General features: G+C 53.7%; 1 protein-coding gene across 2 annotated transcripts in view; it reads left to right on the forward strand.

Moving 5' to 3' along the window:
• Positions 1-241: 241 nt before the first annotated feature.
• Positions 242-18,598, forward strand: part of CTNNBIP1 (catenin beta interacting protein 1) — a 47,743-nt gene continuing 29,386 nt past the window's right edge. The window contains exon 1 of one of the 2 annotated variants that reach the window (XM_082750548.1): positions 242-488. The gene's annotated coding sequence lies outside the window, so the exon portion shown is untranslated. The remainder of the gene's footprint in view (positions 489-18,598) is intronic. The other variant, XM_082750546.1, reaches the window with a different exon arrangement.

Below are 18,598 nucleotides of genomic sequence, written 5' to 3' on the forward strand. Positions count from 1 at the left end.
CGGCACCCGCCTCGTATGCAGAAGGCCCCGCCCCGTAGGCCAAGTTAACCAATGGGCGCCCCACGGCCCCGCAGCCCCGCCCCACTCTCACGTCCCTCCCCTGGCGCCCGGCCCTTCTCACCTCCCACTCCCGACACACCCCGCCCCCCACCCTACCCCACCCGGGGCGTTGCGGTGGCCGCGCCTCCGCCGCCCGCGCGGAGCCAGATGCCGCCCCCTCCGCGGGTCCCTCCCCCGGCGGCCTGGCGCCTCCCTCCCACCCCGCCGCGGTGACTCACGGAGCGGGAGGCGGAGGCTCAGGCGGCCGCTCCCGCTGCTGCTGTTGCTGCTGCTGCCGCCGCCGCCGCCGCCGTCGCCGCCGCCGCCTCTGCTGCTGCTGCTGCCGCCGCCGCCGCGGCTGCTCGGGCTGAGCGCGCCCCGGAACAGGCCGCCGCGCGCGGTGCACGGACCCGCAGCCCCCGCCGGCCCGGCCGGGTCGGGCGGCCCAGGTAAGCGCCGAGGCCGTCCCCGCGCCCACAGCGCCGCGCGGGGGCTCTGGGGAGCCGCCGGCCCTTTGTCTCCCGGGGAGGGGCCGAGGAGGGCGCCCCCGAACCCTCTCGGACCCACTGGCTGGCCCCCGGCGCGGCGCCCTGGTCTGGGCCCGGCCTCCGCGCCCCGCCTGGTGGCCGCCGCCTCCCGCCTCCCGCCGCTCGCCGCCGCGGACGCCGCCACAGACCACCCTCCAGCCTTCCTCCCCTTCGCCCAGGGGTCGCCTCCACAGGTGTCCGAGCCGCCCACCCCGTTGTTCGCCGCCGCGTCGGCGCGGTTGTCACCGTCTGTCAGCACTCCAGGTCCCGTACCCTCCCGACTCCCCCCTCACCTGCTCCCCGCGCTCAGCATCCCGACCTTTCCGTGCAGAGCCCCTCCGTCTGTCCCCAAAGTAAATGCTGCCAAGGTCTGGCCCCGGGGCCGCCCTTCCTCCCTCTCGTGTGATTGAACGGTCGCTTCCCCATTCCACCGCTCCCGGTGACTGCTCCTGGAAGGCGCATACTGCAGGCACATGTGCCACCTGTATGGCGGGTGTGGATCCAAATGAACCACCGGGAGCTCCAAACTGCACTTGTCACCTCCTTCTGGTCACCCCCACCCAACCACCTTCCTTATCCTTGAACGTGGTAACCCAGGTACCTAGATAGGTCTGGACACCCACCCTCTGTTAGGCCCCGCATGCCTTCCTTTCTCGTGCACTGAACTTGTCTGAGCAGTACCTGCTGTCAGGTTAGCCCCTGGGAAGGCCAAGGAGGAGGTTTGCGTTGGCAGCAAATCAAGAGTTTTATGAATAATGAGATGTGTGGCTTGCAGCACCTCCTATCTGAGAATCTAAGTATGCTGGAGCTGTTAATTATTTTGTCTCCTGTCACTCAAAGAACTTAGGGAAGTGTGCCTGGCCGGCTGCTGGGTAAATTGAGGCACAGGGTGTGTCGGTGTGGGACCTGGAGGCAAGTCAGAGTTTGTCCTAAAGTTTTGTTCCCAAGTGCCTTGGATCTTAGCTCGCTGCTGCAACTACTGGGCTCTTGTTCCTGGTTTTGGGTAAATCGAGGCACGGGTTATGTCTGCATGGGACCTGGAGGCAAGTCAGAGTTTGTCCTGCGGTTTTATTTCCAAGTGCTTTGGATCTTAGCTCCGTGCTGGAACTACTGGACTCTTGGTCCAGGCTTTAGACCCTAAATGATACTCATCTTTCGGGCCATTAAAGTGTCCAGAGATGCCAGTTTCCTCTGATTTAAAGCAGGACTTTGAATCATAAAAAAGGTGCTGGCTGTTGAACTTTAGGGTGTCATTTGTGGTTTTCTGGTGGAGTTAGTGAGGAACCTTGTAAAATGCAAGTTACCTCTGTGAGATGGAGACTCATCCGTTCAGTGGTGAGCGCTCTCTGTAGGACAGGCACCATGTCCAGCACCCAGGCTCCAGGTGGTGAAAACGGACCCAGCCCCTGCCCTCCCGAAGCCGACACTCTAAAGAGGAAGGAGTAAACAAATATCAACATAATTCCAGTGGCATTAAGTGCTGCTATGAAGAACCAGTTTGGATCTTATTCCAAGGGCAGTTAGAAGCTGTTAGAGGATTTTAAGCAGAGAGGTGATAAGATCTAAGTTTTCAAAGATGGTTCTGGCTGCCGTATAGAGACTGGATTGTAAGGCACAAAGGGAGAAGCGGGGATAGCAGTGGGCAGGTAGACGACTGCAGCTTACAGGCAAGAGGCGGAGGTGGCTCCGGGGACCAAGCTGGTGGTGGTAAAAGGGTAAAAGTGAAGAGCCTGCACCTCCCTCCCACCCCACCCCCCCAGGAGAGGCTGAGAGCTGGAAAGCAAAATGTCAGGAAACACCAACTCAGATTTATATGTATAGCAGATAATTTCTAGATCATAGGCAGGTTTAGCTCAGCTCACCTTGCTCAGCCCCTGTTTTGAACCAGGCAGGTGCTGTGCTGGACCCAGGGATACAGACGAGAACGAGGTGAATGGGAGTGGGCTCCACGTTGCAACAGTGCGTTCCCAGAAGGGTCACCTCCTCCTCGATAGAAGAGGGTTTCTGGGCTTAAAAACCAGTTAGAGATGGAGGAGCACAGAACACAGTGGGCTTCGACCCCATATTTGGCTGCATTATTTAAATGAGAGAATTTTTATTGCCCTGCCGATGCTGTGAGATGTTGCCCAAGGAAATTGGGACTGTTCTCATGGTAGATGAGACAACCAGTCAGTGGCCATGCACTTGAACTATTAACCAGAATAAAACTTGATCTCTGTGCTGCTCCAAAAGTGTGCTGTCAGAACATGTCAGAGGCAGAAGACCTTGGGGGGTTGTGTAGGCCAGCCCTCTCTTTTCTGGCTGGGGATCTGTGGCCCCTAGAGGCTATGTAACTCCCGAAATCCCATAGAGTCTGTACATTTTTTAATGGCATCTGCCAATTTCTACTTCTGTTTCAGCTCCAAGTGTACCTGCCTGACTCTCAGCTTTCTGAGGCTAGGATCTCTGGTGGATTCATCTTTGCATAGCTCCCGACGTCAAGAGCAGTGTCCTGCACAAAAAATAAACTCATCGGATATTAGTTGACTTGCCTGGGTGTCTCAGCAGCTAAAACTAGAAGCCAGGAATCCTGTCCCTGTCTTATCATCAAACCACACTTCCTGCAGATCCCTCCTCATCCAGGGTGCAGTACAGTGGGAAAGCCAGCCTTCCCCACCTCACTGGGCTCAAAGAGCAGGGCAGCCCCCCCTCGATAGATTTGCAGATTCGCTCTCTTTCCAGCCCTGCCTACAGAGAACAGCTGCGGGGGTGCTGACCAAGTCCTTATTCAACACTCAGCAAAGATCAGAGCATGCACTTTGTACCAAGACTATCTTAGTTTCTGCCCTTACGAGCTGCGTGACCTTCAGCAAGTAACTTAACCTCCCCATGCCTCGGTTTCCCCATGCGGAAAATATTAATCCTTCAGGAAGTTGTTGGGAGGATTAAATTAGGTAATACCTATCAGATGCTTAGAACAGCACCAAACACTTAGTATGTGGTTGGTGGAAGTAATAGTTATCATTTCATTGTTACTTATCTGTTTCTTATTCGCCACTGAAGCTCTTTGAGGGCAGAGGTTTCTTTTCTTTTCTTTTTTTTTTTTTTGGTCTGCTGTTGTAGTCCAGTGTCTAAACTTTGTAGGCACTCAGTAAATATTTGTGGAATGGAATGACGTATTAAACAGCTACTTTATGCCAGGCCCTGTGGTAGGTGCTGGGGATATAGCCAAGGACAAGATCTCACCAGGACCCGTGGTCTAATGAAGATTATCTTCTGGTGACAGAGACAAACAGTAGATAGATAAAAACAAAACAATGCAGGATGGCGAAAAGAGATATGGGGGGAATGAAACAGGGCACTAAGATGGAGATAACCGGGATGGGGGTCAGGATAGAACTCTAGCTCGCTCTCAGGAGGTGACTTTGAGCGGGGACCCGGCTGGTACGCACAGAGGACAGCAGGAGCTATGAGCCCCGTGGAGCTGGAGCATGTGACCAAGGAGTTGACAGGGGCTGGATCTGTGGCCCCGGTGAGGAATTTGGATCTTACTCATCAATTCTGAACAGTGGAAAGTCACTGCATGAGAACTCCTCCTTGAGGGGCCATGCTAGGAGAAAGAGCGGGTTGCTAGGAGCAGCAGTGAGTGGGCCCTCCTTGTCCTGGGAAGGCTTTTGGAGGCCAACAGGCTAGCAGTGTTGACTTCATTCCCATCAGGTTCCCCGTTTCGCTGGCCTAGGTGCCCAGGAGATACGGGAGCCATCTGCTGGCTAACAAAGGCCCAGGTGTGAGTGTGTGTGTCCTGCAGATTCCTTTGACCTTCTTTACTGCCCCCCCAACCCCAAGAATGAGGATAATCAGTTTCTTAAGTTGAATGAACGTGCATTGCCAGCTCTTAACGTCTTGTCTTATACCACGGCACGTTGTATGTTCTTTGCTCCTCTCTGTATGAGTTAAAGCTTCTTTTTTAAAAAATTAATACCTGTCCCACTTTATTTTTTAAGATTTTATTAATTTTTTTAGAGAGCACAAGTAGGGGGAGCAGTAGGCAGAGGGAGCGAGAGAAGCATGCTCCCCCAGATTCCAGGACCCTGAGACCATGACCTGAAGGCATCTAAATGCCTAACTGACTGAGCCACCCAGGCACCCCGAGTTAAAGCTTCTTATCTTGGCAGTGACACCGAAATAATAGAGTTTTGCTGCTGGTCTTCATGTGAGCGTCAGGGATGGCCACACATGTATGTGTCAGCATCTTTGTTGGGGGTATCCTGAGATTGACTGGGTAGCTGCTGTCCCCCACCCCACCACCGCTTCTCCTCCAGGCCCCTGGGTCGGAGCTGTCTGGCCACACTGTCTTCCATGAACCCCTCCTGTTTGATCAGGAGCGTGGTGGTACCTAGAAGGCGCTGGCTGTGTTCTGTCTGGGCTGTGAGCAGTTTGGAAGCTCAGGAGAGCACTCAGAGAAATGGCATTTAGAACCTAGGGGCTCCACTGGTCGGGAATCCAGAGCTGGCCTTGTTAGACGGGGTGCTGTTGGCCAGCTTCCCATTCAGGCATCCCCCTTGTCGGTTGGTGTTCACGATGCCTCTTGCTCTGCTAACCTTGAGAGGCCAACACAAGCCAGTGGGAGTCTAAACTTGGTGTTGCAAGTCATTCTCGGGCTCCTGGGACATTTCATTGGCAGAATCCAAAATGCCTGTTAGTCATATGTCATCTGTAGCCTTGTAAAAACTAAGCCCAGAGTGGGTGCAACCCTTTTGTCAAGTAATCATTTTTTTTTCAATGAGAGTCATAGTGTTCATTGAGAAAATGAATGAACATGGCATTTTACATACATCGTCTCGTTCAACCCTCACCCCGATTTCAGAGATCTACACCATTAGTGCTAATTTGCACATTCAGACGCTGAAGCCTGCAAAGACTAAGTAATTGGTTAGAGATCAAGCTAGTCAGGAACAGTCAGGATTCAAACCCGGGCAGTGTGTCTCCTGGTCACGAGCTCGGAGCCCCATGTTAGATACTGCTTCTCAGCAGGAACAGTAGAGAAGAGAAAAATCTCTCTTGAGCCCCGCGTGGGTGACAGTGTTAGGGCGGCCAGACTTAGCTGCAAATCCTGCACCCTTTCCCTGTCTCAGCTGGCCTTGGGCATGCTAATTAACCTCCCTTTACCTTACTTTCCCCAACTGTAAATGGGGATAATGATACTTGTACCTTCATAGCTCCCAGGGGCATTGTGATGTTTGAGCCAAAGTGCTTTTGAACTTCTTTTATGAAAGGGCGCTGGGCACCAATTGCTGTTATACTCGGTTATTAAAGACCCATTATGCCCTGATCCTCCATGAAGCCTTGTTAAAAGGGAAAGACAACAGTCCCAAGAGGGAGAGGTGTCCTTGCGTGGTGGACACAGCTGCACCAAAACATTGTTTTCCTCCTTCTGGAGTTTCTTAAGGATTGAGGGTCATGACTGTTTCTCCATTTTTCCTGGTTGTGTTGTAGTGTATAAGCTTCTGTACACAGGTCTGTATGCTTCACAACATGATCGAGGGCGGTGAGGGCAAGACAGAGAAGGGGGATGAAGGGCTTGGTGCCTAATACTGGCTCTGATGTCTTTATGAGATAAGCCAAGGATACAGAGATGCCAAGAAGTGATGGCCATCTTTCATACGTTCTTCCTTCTAATGATTCACTGATTCAGTTAATAAATATTTACAGAACTTGATTACAGCCTGGACTCCATGGTAGGCACGGAAGTATGGTGACGAGCAGGGTTAAAATAGTTCTTCCCCATGCAAAGCTTACAGTCTAAGGCCAAGAGGCTTATTATCTGGATGGAGTCGTTGGACTAAAGAGAGAATGTGTTGGTGAGTGTTTTGAACTCTCAGGAGTCAGAATATAATTTCCGGGTGTGCACATGGGCTCCCCTGGGTACCTACCCTAGGTGGGCATTAAGGTGTAGGAGAGTGTGTTTGGCTTCCCAGAAGGGCAGGGGAAGAGCTAATAGCTTAGAGCCTTTTTGTGTCATATGTAATAAAAGCTGCACTTGGTGTGGGCAGTAAGAGCTCATTTCCACTTAAAGCCTCAACTCTTTGTTACTTGAGTTCAAGTCAGGAAGGAATGATCATGGGCTCCTCCCAATTTTTTTTTTTTTTTTAATTTATGCCACCAATCTGGTGCCTTTCTTTAGAAATGACCACTAGACCTGGTCTCTCCTGCCTGTCCGGTCTCCTTCGGGAAAGCAAGCATATGGCAGCAGGTGGGCTCTGGGGTGAGCTGCTTGGTGCTCTCCAGCAGGCCCACGGGGCTCCCGAACTGGTGCCTGTAGACACCTGTGTGGGGTCGATTTGTACACAGTGGGGGGGGGGGGCGAGGGTTATTTCTTCCCCAAGTCTTCCCTGCATCAGGCCTCAGGATCCCTTCAAAGAGCGAGGTCAGGGAGGCCCCGCAGGTCATGGGAAAGCACACAGTGTTCTTCCTCTGTCCCTCCAGCAGGGCTGGGTGGAGAGGACAAAGAGCCGGCAGGGGCAGCTGCCCATATTCAGAGTGGGAGGAAGACCCAGCACAGCATGCTCCGGGGTGACGTCACTTTCACCCAGCCCCTGACATGTCACTGCCTTCCTGGCGCTCATTCGCCACCCTTTCAGTCCGGGGGCCGATCACCATTCTGCGCCCGATCAGGAGGAAACAGCCGGCCCGGCAAGAAGGCCAGGTCACTCAGTGTCCCCGACTTCTTTCAGTGTGCTTGGAGCCCACAGTGACGCTGGTTCAGCCAGGAGAAAGTGACCCACTTCCATGTCCTCTGCCACGTGGAGAGCCGGGTGGGAGGCTTTCGGAGACCAGCTCCAAGTAAGCTTCTCTCAGGCCGGAGTTATCTCCTGAGTATCCACCCACATGCTTCCTGCTGCTGGACTCCTGCGGTCCGTGCCCCTGAGCTGAGTAACAGCTCCAAGACAGATGAAGTTACTGCCTCGTCATCTCGCAGGCCTGGATTCTGCAAGTGAAGCTTCCTGTGGGGGTCAGGATCCCTGTGGGTTCAAACACCTTTCCTGACGTGGGCCCTACCCTTGTTCTTCCTGCTAGATCACCAGGCAAACCGGAGACCCCGTTTCCAAGGTCATGGGTTAGCCTTGACAGCAACCCCCGCCCCCAGACCAAGGCTCGCAGCCCCCTGCTCCAGGCAGCCCTGGCTCTGCACAGTCCCCTCCTGACCCTCGCCTCTCACAGAATGTTCTGCTGCAGGAATATGAACTGAAATGTTTTGGACCTTCCAGTTTCCTTCTATTCTGTTCAGGTAGAGAACATTTGAATGATTTTTGCTCTTTGTGATTCCGTTTCTTCCCTGGGGGTGGGGGTGGGGTGGAAGAAGGCTGATTTATAGCCATGACGGTGTGAATACTGCAAAGATGATTTGGGGGGTTTTGGCAGGTAAAGTAGTTCTGAGCCCCCGAATGATCCAGTCGTATTTACAGAGATGGTAGGGTCAGCTTGGGTAAGCCATGATCTCAGACATGTGTGAGGGCCGTTGCTGACCGTGTGTTCCACTTCCCAACTGAGGCAGCGTGTCATCCCCTCACCCCCCCGACCCTCTGTCTCTCTGTCCTGCTGTTGCCACTGCCTGGTGGCCTCTCAAGGCACGTGGCATTCCTCCAGCTGATTGCTGGCGTTGCAGGAAGATGGGGTGCTGGTGATTTTTAGGAGGACTTGGTGGGGCCTACAAGTTAGCAGGTCGGCTGTGGGGTGTCTCCCCAGGGCCCTGGCTCTGCTTTGCTGCACTGCGCAGCCTTCTGGAGCGGGGTCGGCACGACGAGTAGAGGGCGTGGTGGGGCCTACACGTCCAGCAGGAGCGGCGTCGGCTGGGCGAGTAGATCCTTCTGCAGCCCCGAGGGGGAAGCTGCCTCTCCACCCGAGAGTACACCCGCGTGTACCGTCACCTCGCTTTTGCTGCAGGTGTCGGCTGTGCACGGTCTGTCTCTAGGGGAGAGAAGAGGGTTTTTAGGCCCAAGAGCCGTGACCGAAGAGCCTGAATGCTCCCCACCAAGCACTTCCTGGACCGGCGGGACCACCCAGGGGAAGAACGCTCTCTCACTCTTGTCTTCTGACCCCATTCCCCTTCCTTTAGAAAGTAGCATTCATTTCTTTGGGCCTGGGTCATCGAAGCACAGTATAGAATTCAAGAGGCTATACTGCCTTCCTTCCTGGCATCTCTGCCCTAGGAGAGACCACCGTCAACCCGTGTCCTGTGCATCTTAACCAGAGACGTTCTACACGTGTGCACACGCATCATGAACACTTGTGATTGCACACTCATGCCTGACACACACTGATTGTTTCCACGCATCGTACGCAGGGTTCTGCATCTGTTTTTTTTCATCTCACTGTAAATACAGGAATTCATTCTCTACCAACACCATCGTTGTTGTCATCATTTAGCTAATACCTCTCGAGCACTTCCTGTGTGCTGGGTAGTGTTGCTTTTATTTTTATTTTTATTTTTTTAAATAGGCTCCACACCCCATGTGGGGCTTGAACTCATAACCCTGAAATCAGGAGTCACATGCTAGATGCCTCCTGTGTGCTGGCTATTGTTTAAAAAGTGCTTTACTTACATTACTTGTGTACTCCTCCCACAAATTCTGAGAACTAAGTACTGTTATTGTCCACAGTTTGCAGACGAGTAAACTGATGCATGGAGAGGTTAAGTTCTATCTCAGGTCACTTAGAACTATTTTACTCATTTTAATGGTTCCATGGGATTCTTTTGATTGGTGGTATTTTATTTTATTTTTTTGAAGATTTTAAAATTTTATTTATATGACAAAGAGAGCACAAGCTGGGAGGCAGGAGAGGGGGAAACAGGCTCCTCGCTGAGTAGGGAGGCAGATATGGGGCTCAATCCCAGGACCCCGGGGATCATGAGGTTAGCCGAAGGCAGACGCTTAACCAACAGAGCCACCCAGGTGCCCCACAGTTAGCCTTATTCTAATTCTAGAGAGCAGTTAGGCAAATCCTGATTGTGGGATGTCCTAGAGACAGTGTTCCTGGACTCTAAAAATTGTTCATGTCGTGATAGACAACAAAAAGCTGGTGAACCATTCCAGGCTAAGGGACAGGAAAGATTATGGGGACCCAATGCACTTGAGATCCTCCATTGGATCCTGGGTTGGAAACCAGTGACGGCCAGGGTCTCACGGTCAGGAGTTCAAGCCGCATGTTGGGTGTTGGGATGACTTAAAAATAAAATCTTAAAAACAATAACAACAACAAAAACCAGTGATGGCTGCGGAGGGGGGACTGGGAAACTGGGACAAGGGTATATATCATGGAATATTTCTGGGTCAGTATGAAACTCCTTGGGGGTACAAGTAGTGTCCCTGTTGTATGTGGGAGGATGGCCTTAGGAGACAGTGATGAGACGTTTAGCAAAGGATTGTGATGCCCACAGCTTACTTTCAAATAGCTCTGGAAGAAGAACGGGCTGCACACCCCCATATGCCCACAATATGGAGAGACATGAGACAAACATGGCAAAACGTTAGCCAGCGGTGACTCTCAGGGCACGTATTGGGGTGTTCCCTGTACCAATCTTTCAGCTTTTCCATGGCTTTGACATTTGTCATAATAAAAAGGTGAGGAGAAAAAACCCCCAACTTTGTTCCATCTGAAGTCTATTTTGGTCTGGTTCCGTAGGCTTTGCCTGGCTTTCCCTTGGCGTCCTGGGCTACCGTCCTCGGTTTCTGGCTTCTTCTTCCCTTCCAGCACGCTCAGTGGTCTATTTCCCTTGCTCTTAGGAACCTCTTCTTTGGGTGTTACTCTTTTTTGGAGTTGGACATTTTTATGACCTAGTCTCTTTCTGGCAGACGTACATGGCTTTTCTAGAAGCATTTAAGGACCAGTGCGCATTGGTGCTGGTATCCTTGTTTTGTTTCCATACTGCATTATGTGCTTCAAGTAAATTTGCAAGGAAGTTTGGTTCTCTGAGACTGAAAGCCGCAGCGTCGAGAATACCATCACACTAGTCTGTAGTGCCATTAGCCTCTCTGTCTGCGAACCTTGATCGAAGCTTTTTCTTCGCCGCTGTGAGTTTTTGCAGGAGGTCAGGCTCCACTTGCATTACGTGGACACGGGCTGGTAAAAGACTCCTGCGTCTCATTTTATGAAATGGGACAGTCTTGGGTGGGTATCTGGCTTGTAAAACCAGGAGCTTTTTTTTTTTTTTTTTTTTTTTGCCAGGGGAGTGGTAACAAGCCAGTTTTGCTGGGAGCTTCTGCTCCCCGTCCGTGGCTTGGTGACTAATGGTTTCGTGGCTTTGGGAATGAAGGATGTCATTACAAATGGATGATGGGGATTTGGCTGCTGAACTGGATTATCTGGGTGTGCCTGGTCTGGGTGTTGGTGCCTACACCCATTGGGAATGGGACGGTTTCTTTCTCAGGCTTCACATGGGCCCCTGGCAGCCTCCAGTCCATTTCGGTCCACTGTTCTGAGTGTCTCTGTGGTGGCCCGGAGCTAGGTGACCTTGGCCAGATTTCTGCTGTGTTAGGTGCTGCGTTTTCCCCGCCCCCTGGGAGCACAGGTGTTTTCCTGACGGTCCCTCACCTCTCCAGCCACCACCACGTTTGCCCTCAGGCTGGAGTTTTGTGGCCCCCGGGATGTACTCATCTTCATATTACCAACACCCCCCCGCCCCCCCCCCCTAATAGAATAAACACATGTGGATTCTGGAGTTGTCTTTGTTTAAAACATTTTTGGTTTTGATTATCAGCTTGTTAAACATTTAGAGAGGGAGGAAACTTGGTCTTCGCAGCCTCTTAGGGGGAGGTTTCCTCCTTCCTTGGATTATTTTTTTGTTCAGAGGTAGCTGGAGGGAAAGGAGGGGGGAGGGCACTGCCTGTGTCCTAGAGCAGAAGCAGTTATCCAAACAAACAGTGTGGCTTATGGAGCCTGTGGGTAGAATGGATCCTTGCAGATTGTAGCACCGGGGTGAGTGTAGCGACAGGGTGAGTATGGTTTTGAGGTCAACAAACATACCTATGTCTTATGCAAATTAACACATACCTGTATGTTGAAAGCTTACAGGAAAGAGAAGGCAGTGATCCTAAAGCTTCTTGTTTGTTTTTTTTAAGATTTTAAAATTTATTTATTTTCGAGAGCGGGGAAAGACAGAGAGAGAGAGCACATGGCGGGGGGGCGGGGGGGGAGGGAGAAGCAGGCTCCCCGCTGAGCAGGGAGCCCCATGTGGGGCTTGATTCCAGGACTCTGAGATCATGACCTAAGCTGAAGGCAGATGCTTCACCCACTGAGCCACCCAGGCGCCCCCTTACAACTTATTTTCATAAGAGTCTATGGGAAGGATATTCACCCGGGAGACCCTGCTTCTGACCGAGCCTCCCAGCCAGATCCTAAAGACAGTCCTCCCCAGAGCTGGGTCCCTGAGGGCCTGCTGGCTCTGGAGGCCAGGAGGCAGCCAGCCTGCTGCCTCTGGGGACACAACCAGGGGACCAAGCCCTCGCCCGGCAGGCGACCCCATTGATTTAATGACCTAATTCTTGCAACAGGAAGTTGGAGGCCTTCCTGGCCCTGGGATTCTGAGGGGATGCAGTGAACCCATTCAGGACGCTTACTTATTTGAACCAATTATAAGAGACTTTAATGGAGGGAAGGGATGGAGGGGGGCTGAGGCACAGGGAGAAGAGCTGGGGAGACCAGCGTGGGGGAAGGGAGGGGAGGGCCAGGGCTGTGCTTGGGCCTGCCTTTGAGAACGAGGCTTGTCCCTGCCATCACGAGGGTGGCGTGAACGCGTCCATAGGTTTCTGAGGGAAGGTTCCTCATGCAGCTGCTGATAAAGAAATAGCACTGGGCATCTTTCCTCTTCCTCTTTAAAAAAAAAAATTTTTTTTTAATTTCCCAGTTTAATTAAAAAATGTTAAATGGTGACCCTGCAGAAATTGACGTAGCTGCGGCCAGTGGGGTTGACAGGACTTCATGGGCTGAGATTTCCATTCTGGCCTCCTTCTCTGGAGGCGACACAAGGTCTGTGAAACCTTCTGGCGAGGCTCCTTCCCACGAGGCCCGCAGTGGGCCTCAGCTCTCTCCCTCAGAAGACTGCCCAGCAATGCCAAGTGAGTTTTTCCTTGGTGGAGGGGAGCAGGGGCGCCAGCAAGTGGGGGGCATCCCAGGTGTCGTATCTAGGTCACAGGAGAGAAAAGGGGTCCTTCTGTCACCAGCTTGCACGCGGTGGCTCTGGACACCACCAGGTGCTCAGCCCGCGGTCAGGGTCACGCAGCCTGGGACGGACTGGGGACAGAGTGTGCTTTTTCAAGAGCCGAAGCTTCTAGCTCCTCCATTCACTTATAAATAGACAAGCGCTCTGAAGTCTGCATTACCCACTCCCTGGAACCTGCCAGCGGCCGAGGGTCACGAATCAGACTGAGTCCCAGGAAGATCTGGAGCTGGGTTTTGTAGGCGCGCTGGTTCCTGACTTCGGGTCTCGGGCTCTGGCTGGGCCGGGTCTCAGGGCTCCAGCTGTTCTCCAGGAAGAAAAAAGAATCTTTTAAAATCAGGTCAAAAGAAGCCTTTTTCCTTCTGTCCTGATTCCCCTGTTGTGTAGGGAGTTCACCACCACCACCTGCGTGTCCCTCCGTCAGCCTCACAACTTAGCCAGGATCGGGAGTGTCCCTGTGCAGCTGGGGAGACTTCCTCCTGCTCGCTGTCCCCTTCCTGTTTGCATTGTTCTCAGCTGGCCGGCGGCGAGGGCTGCAGGGCAGGCCTGCCAGGTACCGCTTCTTAGCTGTGAAAAGTGGGGGGGGGGGGGGTGTCTCACCCAAATCAGGGCATGAAGAGAGCAATATCTGAGGCCTTTTTTTTTTTTTTTTTTGCCAAAATCATAGGAAAACAGTTTTTTAAGCCAGAAGTTCTAAACAGATGCCTCATATCAGCGCAGCCTTGGCAACATTCCACAGTCCATAGAGACAGGCCCCTTCCACTCCTCCATGTCTCAGATTCTCTGTGCGACACCATGGAGGCAGGGGCTCCTTTGTGGTTCCCAGGTGACTCTAACAGGCTCCCCAAATCTGTTCATTCATGTAACAGAGCCCCAGATGTGACTGGCAGCCCTGTCCACCCCCCCCCCCCCCGGCCTACCACCATCCAGTGTATCAGCTTCCTCTATGAGTTAGGGAGGAATTACATTTAATGAGATGTGTGGGTTCTTTTTTTTTTTTTTTTTTTTTAAGATTTATTTATTTATTTATTTATTTATTTGACAGGCAGAGAGGCAGGCAGAGAGAGGTGGGGAAGCAGGCTCCCTGCCGAGCAGAAAGCCCGTTGATGCGATGATGCGGGACTCCATCCCAGGACCCTGGGATCATGACCTGAGCTGAAGGCAGAGACTTTAACCCACTGAGCCACCCGGGCGCCCCAGTGTGGGTTCATTTTAATGTCTCTGAGAATAAGGCTGCCTGGGGCCTGGCCGCAGACAACTTCCAGCTTGGAGGTGGAGGAGATGTGCAGACACCCCGGAGGGGCGGGGTGCTGATGTCAGCCGGCACCTTGAGACGGGAAATTTGCACAGGTGGGAACACAGGGCTCAGGGCAGCCCAAGGAAGGTGGTACAGAGCAGAGAACAGTAAGTAGGGAAGGGCGTTCTAGGCCAAGGCACCCGCAGCTGCTAAGGCCCAGAGGTGTTGAAGGAGCGCGGTGCAGCTGGTACCTCTCAGGCGGCCCCTGAAGGGTAGTGGAGGCCCGGGTTACCACAGACATCCTAGGGGTTCAGCAGCATCCCCGGCTCCTTCCCACTAGCATCCTCCCTGTTACAACGACCAGAAACTCTTCCGACATCAAAACATGCCCCCGGCTGAGCACCCCCACCACTCAGGGATGTGGTGGACAGCAGGGGTCTGGCCACCTGGCCCTGCCCAGGCCAGGCTGTGGGGGAGCCCCTTTCTTCTCGCCTCTTGTCCAGCATGCAGGTCCCGGGGAGCCCTCTCTGGGCAGGTCTGTGCCTGTCCTGCAGCCCTTTTTTGTTGTTGAAAATTTATTTGGGGTAGAGAGTAGGGGAGCAGCAGAGGGAGAGGGAGAGAGACTCTCCAGCTGACTCCCCCGCTGAGTGCAGAGCCCAGCACGGGGCTCCAGCCCTGGATCCTGACATCCTGACCTGAGCCGGAAATCAGCAGATAGAGGTTTAACTGGCTAAGCCACCGAGGCGCCCCCTAGAGCCCTTTGGCTTATGTGACATGAGAGGCACCCTCAGGTGTTCCCTTAGATGCCGTGTGCCTGCCGGCTTTGCTCTGAAGGGGAGTCTTATCCTGGAGGCCCTCCCGATGCTTCCAGGCGCCCCCTTCCCAGCTTAACCTCGCCCTTCTGTGCGGCTGCCTTCCCCATGGTTGTCGGGACAGCAGGGCCGGACGGGACAGCAGAGCAGGGTGGCCGCGCTCTAGTGCTGTTGGCTCGCCTGGAATCTGGTCCTGGGGATTTGATTTTCACGCTGCAGGAACCTTCACCCAAGGGCTGATGTGACAGCTTCGTTTCCCTTGCTGTGATGGGTGGGTTGCAGCTCTGACGTGGGAGGTGTTTGGGGGGTGACTTTGGACCCCAGGAGTTTGCACGCACTCCTGCGCCCCTAGCGCTGCTGCCAGAGATGAGCGGGGCTCATCCGTGTTCAAGCCTCAGAGATGCTCCCCCGCAGCGGGGTTTTTAGGTCGGGCTGTGCACAGCTTCCCACAGGTGGTGGGGGGGGGGTCTCTGAGGAGCAAGGAGGGGCCCTTTCCCCGTGGCTTTTCAGTGTTTTTCTGACTTTTCATTTTCAAATCTGCAGAGAAGTTGAAATAGTGAACTATGTATGCCCTTTACCTAGTGTCAGCAGCATTAACCCTTTGCCATAGCTGCTCACACACTCCCTGTGCACACGCACACACACTTAACGCGCACACACCTTTTCCCCCTGAAACTTTGAGAGGAAGCTGCAAGCACTGAGATGTTTTACCCTTAGTACTCCAGCCTGTCCTGCTTAAGGCTCCGGGTGTTTTCCAGAGCACCCGGGATAAAATCCCATTCAGCAGGACACACAGCATTGATACAATACCATTATCTAATCAATGCTCCCTAGTAAAGCTTCCCTAATTGCCCAGTAATGGCCTTTATGCCCCCCCCCCACCCAACTCCAATCCCATCAAGGATCATTCACTGTGTTTAGCTGCCTTAGGCTCATTATCTTCTTTTCTGACTGGCAGGAGTTTGGGGCTCTGGCCATTTTTTTTCCTTTTCTATTTTTTTTCTGTAAAGTGGATTTTCATTTTAATTTCAGTTAAAATGGCTGAGGCTTCTCCCAACTCCTGAGCCAGGAGGGCCTTGATAGGATGCAGGCCCCGTCACTTCTCAGCTCCGTGGCCTTGGGCAGGTCACTTACCATCCCCGAGTTGCAGTTGTCTTATCTGTCGAATGGGAATAATTCTTACCTTGCAGGCTTGTTGTGGGACTAAAATTGAACAAGGCCCTGTGATGAGTGTGACTGGCGCGTGCCTGGCCCTTGGAGAAGGCTCCAGCAACAGCAGTAATTATCACTGTTGTTCTGCCTGGCTTCCCAGAGCAGGAAGGAGCTTCGGACCAGGGTTGAACTCGGGTTGGCCAGCGCGGGAGGAACTCCTTACCCCAGGCTCATCCCGGGAGAACGCCGCTGCGTCCTACAGGCTCCCTGACTCGCCAGAGCTGCTATTAGACCTGTTGTGCTCATGCTGGTGGAGCGCGCCTCGAGAACGCGGAGCCTGGCTCTGGATAGTGGAGGCTGCAGTGTGGAATTTATTAATTAAGGCAGTTGCTCATGGGGCCCCAGAGTGCAGGAGGTTGCGGCTTAATTACTGAGAGCAGAGCTTGTGGAAATTCTCTGCAGTGCCTCAGTTTTGAGGTCGCTGACGGTGGGAGCTGCAGCCAGGGCTCCGTCCTGCCTCCCTCTCCCTGGCCCTGAGCGCTTTCTACCCATTTACAGGCTCCCTGGGACAGCAGTGTCACACAGTGGTTCAGGACTTGGACGATCTGGGTCCGAATGCTGCCTGGGTGCGGAGTAGGAGGGGCTGGCTGAGGGGTCACTGGGCGACCTCTGCGTCAGCATGTCCTCATTTGTTCAATCTTGCAAGGACGTTTGTTCTGAGGCCTCAGTGATTCCTGTACGTGAAGGGGTGAGCGCGGCACTTGGCCAACAGTTTAGAGTGTGTATCAACGATTTCTTTAGAGGAGTTCTCAACCCAGGCTGATTTTGCCTCCCAGAGAACACACGGCAATGTCTGGAGACATTTTTGGTTGTCCTAGTCCAGGAGGAGCTGCTGCTGGCACCTACTAGGTACAGCCCAGGGACGCTGCCCATTAGCCTACAATATTCCAAAATCCCCGTGGTGCCCCGGTTGGGAAACTGCTTTAAGGCACCCCCAGGGATTCAGGGCGGCGGGTGAAACATGGAGGTGCGGTCCTGCCCTCCCCCGACCCCGTAGCTCTTCACCCCTTATCAGTTCCTTTGAGCCAGTTGGGGGCCGATGGGTGAACTGGGAGGGAAGAGGCAGGAAAGGAAGCTGGGTGTTTTAAGCCCTTGAGTTTACTGTTTAGTCTTATTCCCACCACCTCCCCCATCTATAACCAAAATATCACTTACATCATCTCTTATCACCGTGTGATCTTATCATTAGAGTAACTAGTGTTTATTGAGCCTTTGCTGGATGCCAGTTACTAACTATGCCTCTCTCTGCTCTCTCTCTGTTAATCTCATTTTCACAGCCCTGATAGGAAGGTGCCATTATCCTCCGCATTCTACAGATAAGGAGACTGAGGTCTTATTAATGGGAAGGCTCTAAGCTATCTGAAATTCAACCCTTGGTCCTTTTCCAAAACTGTTCCTCCTGCATCTCTCCCGTCGTGGTTGACAGGAGTGCTGCCTTCCGGTGCTGAACCCCCACACCTGGGCGTCCCCGTCCCACGCACCTGTGTGCCGTGCCGGCGGGCCCTCCTGATGTCCCGGCCCGTCTGCTCCTTTCGCCTGGATTCCCACCACGGCCTCCCCGCTTCTGCGCTCAGCCCCCGGCCACCTCTCTGAGCCGGAGCGCTCCTGCCAACACCCAGGTCAGGCCAGGCTACACCTCTGCTTGCTGCCCCATCTGACGGGTCCAGGCTAGGTTTCCCGCACCCCTTGTCCCTGTGCACGTTCCCTTCCTGTGGCCTTCCTTGCTCATCTTCCAGCTCACCGCACCCTGGGGCCTCCATCCAGCTCTGCTCTGGGCTCCCACAGCTCACTCCGTCACCCCATTCCAGTCTGTGCTCAGGAAGGCCCACACGGCCACCCCGCATTCCTGGCCCCCTCACCCAGCTCGGTTTTGATCCTAGCACCCGTCGGCCACCTTCTGCCACCCACACTATTTATGCTGCATTGTTTGGTTTTTATTTTGTTTGCTCTCCCCCCTCATCAGGGTATGTAGGCATTTTCTACTGTTTTTTCGCTGATACATCCCAACACACCTTCGGTGCCGAATACACTTTTTGGTCGGTGACTTCCCCAGGGCCACCTGCTGGTAATGGGGCCACCAGGATGCCAGCGCTTCACCTTCACGGCAGTTGCTCTGTCCTCACCACCCTGTCAGGGCAGGGTCTCCCAGACCTGGCTGCTCCCCACGTTCTGACTCTGTCTCCAGAATGCTTTGCCGGCGTCCACTGTGGGAACAACTCTATGTGAAGGACAGTTCTGCCCTACTTGCCAGCCCCTGTGGGCTTCTCCATGGCCCGTGGAGTCCAGTCCTAGCTCCTCAGCCTGTCCTCAGCCCCACCTCCCTCCTGATCCGGTGGGGCTCGCCCCCCCCCCGCCGCCAGCTCTGCCCCAGGGTCTTCATGGTGGTCTTGAGAAGCTCAGACCTTATGTATGCACCCCTGCTTCGGTGCCTCTGCCCACCCCTCTCCGAGACCCCTGGGGTCCAGTACCAGCTCACGCCGACACCTCTCACACGACACCTCCTTCCTCCTCCAGGATTTCCAGAGTCTCAGTCTTCTCCCCCGGACACATCCCCTCAGAGCCGGGTCAGGCGCCC

The sequence above is a fragment of the Mustela nivalis genome, assembly GCF_964662115.1.
Source record: "Mustela nivalis genome assembly, contig: HAP1_SCAFFOLD_1263, whole genome shotgun sequence".
Classification (NCBI taxonomy): Eukaryota; Metazoa; Chordata; class Mammalia; order Carnivora; family Mustelidae; genus Mustela; species Mustela nivalis.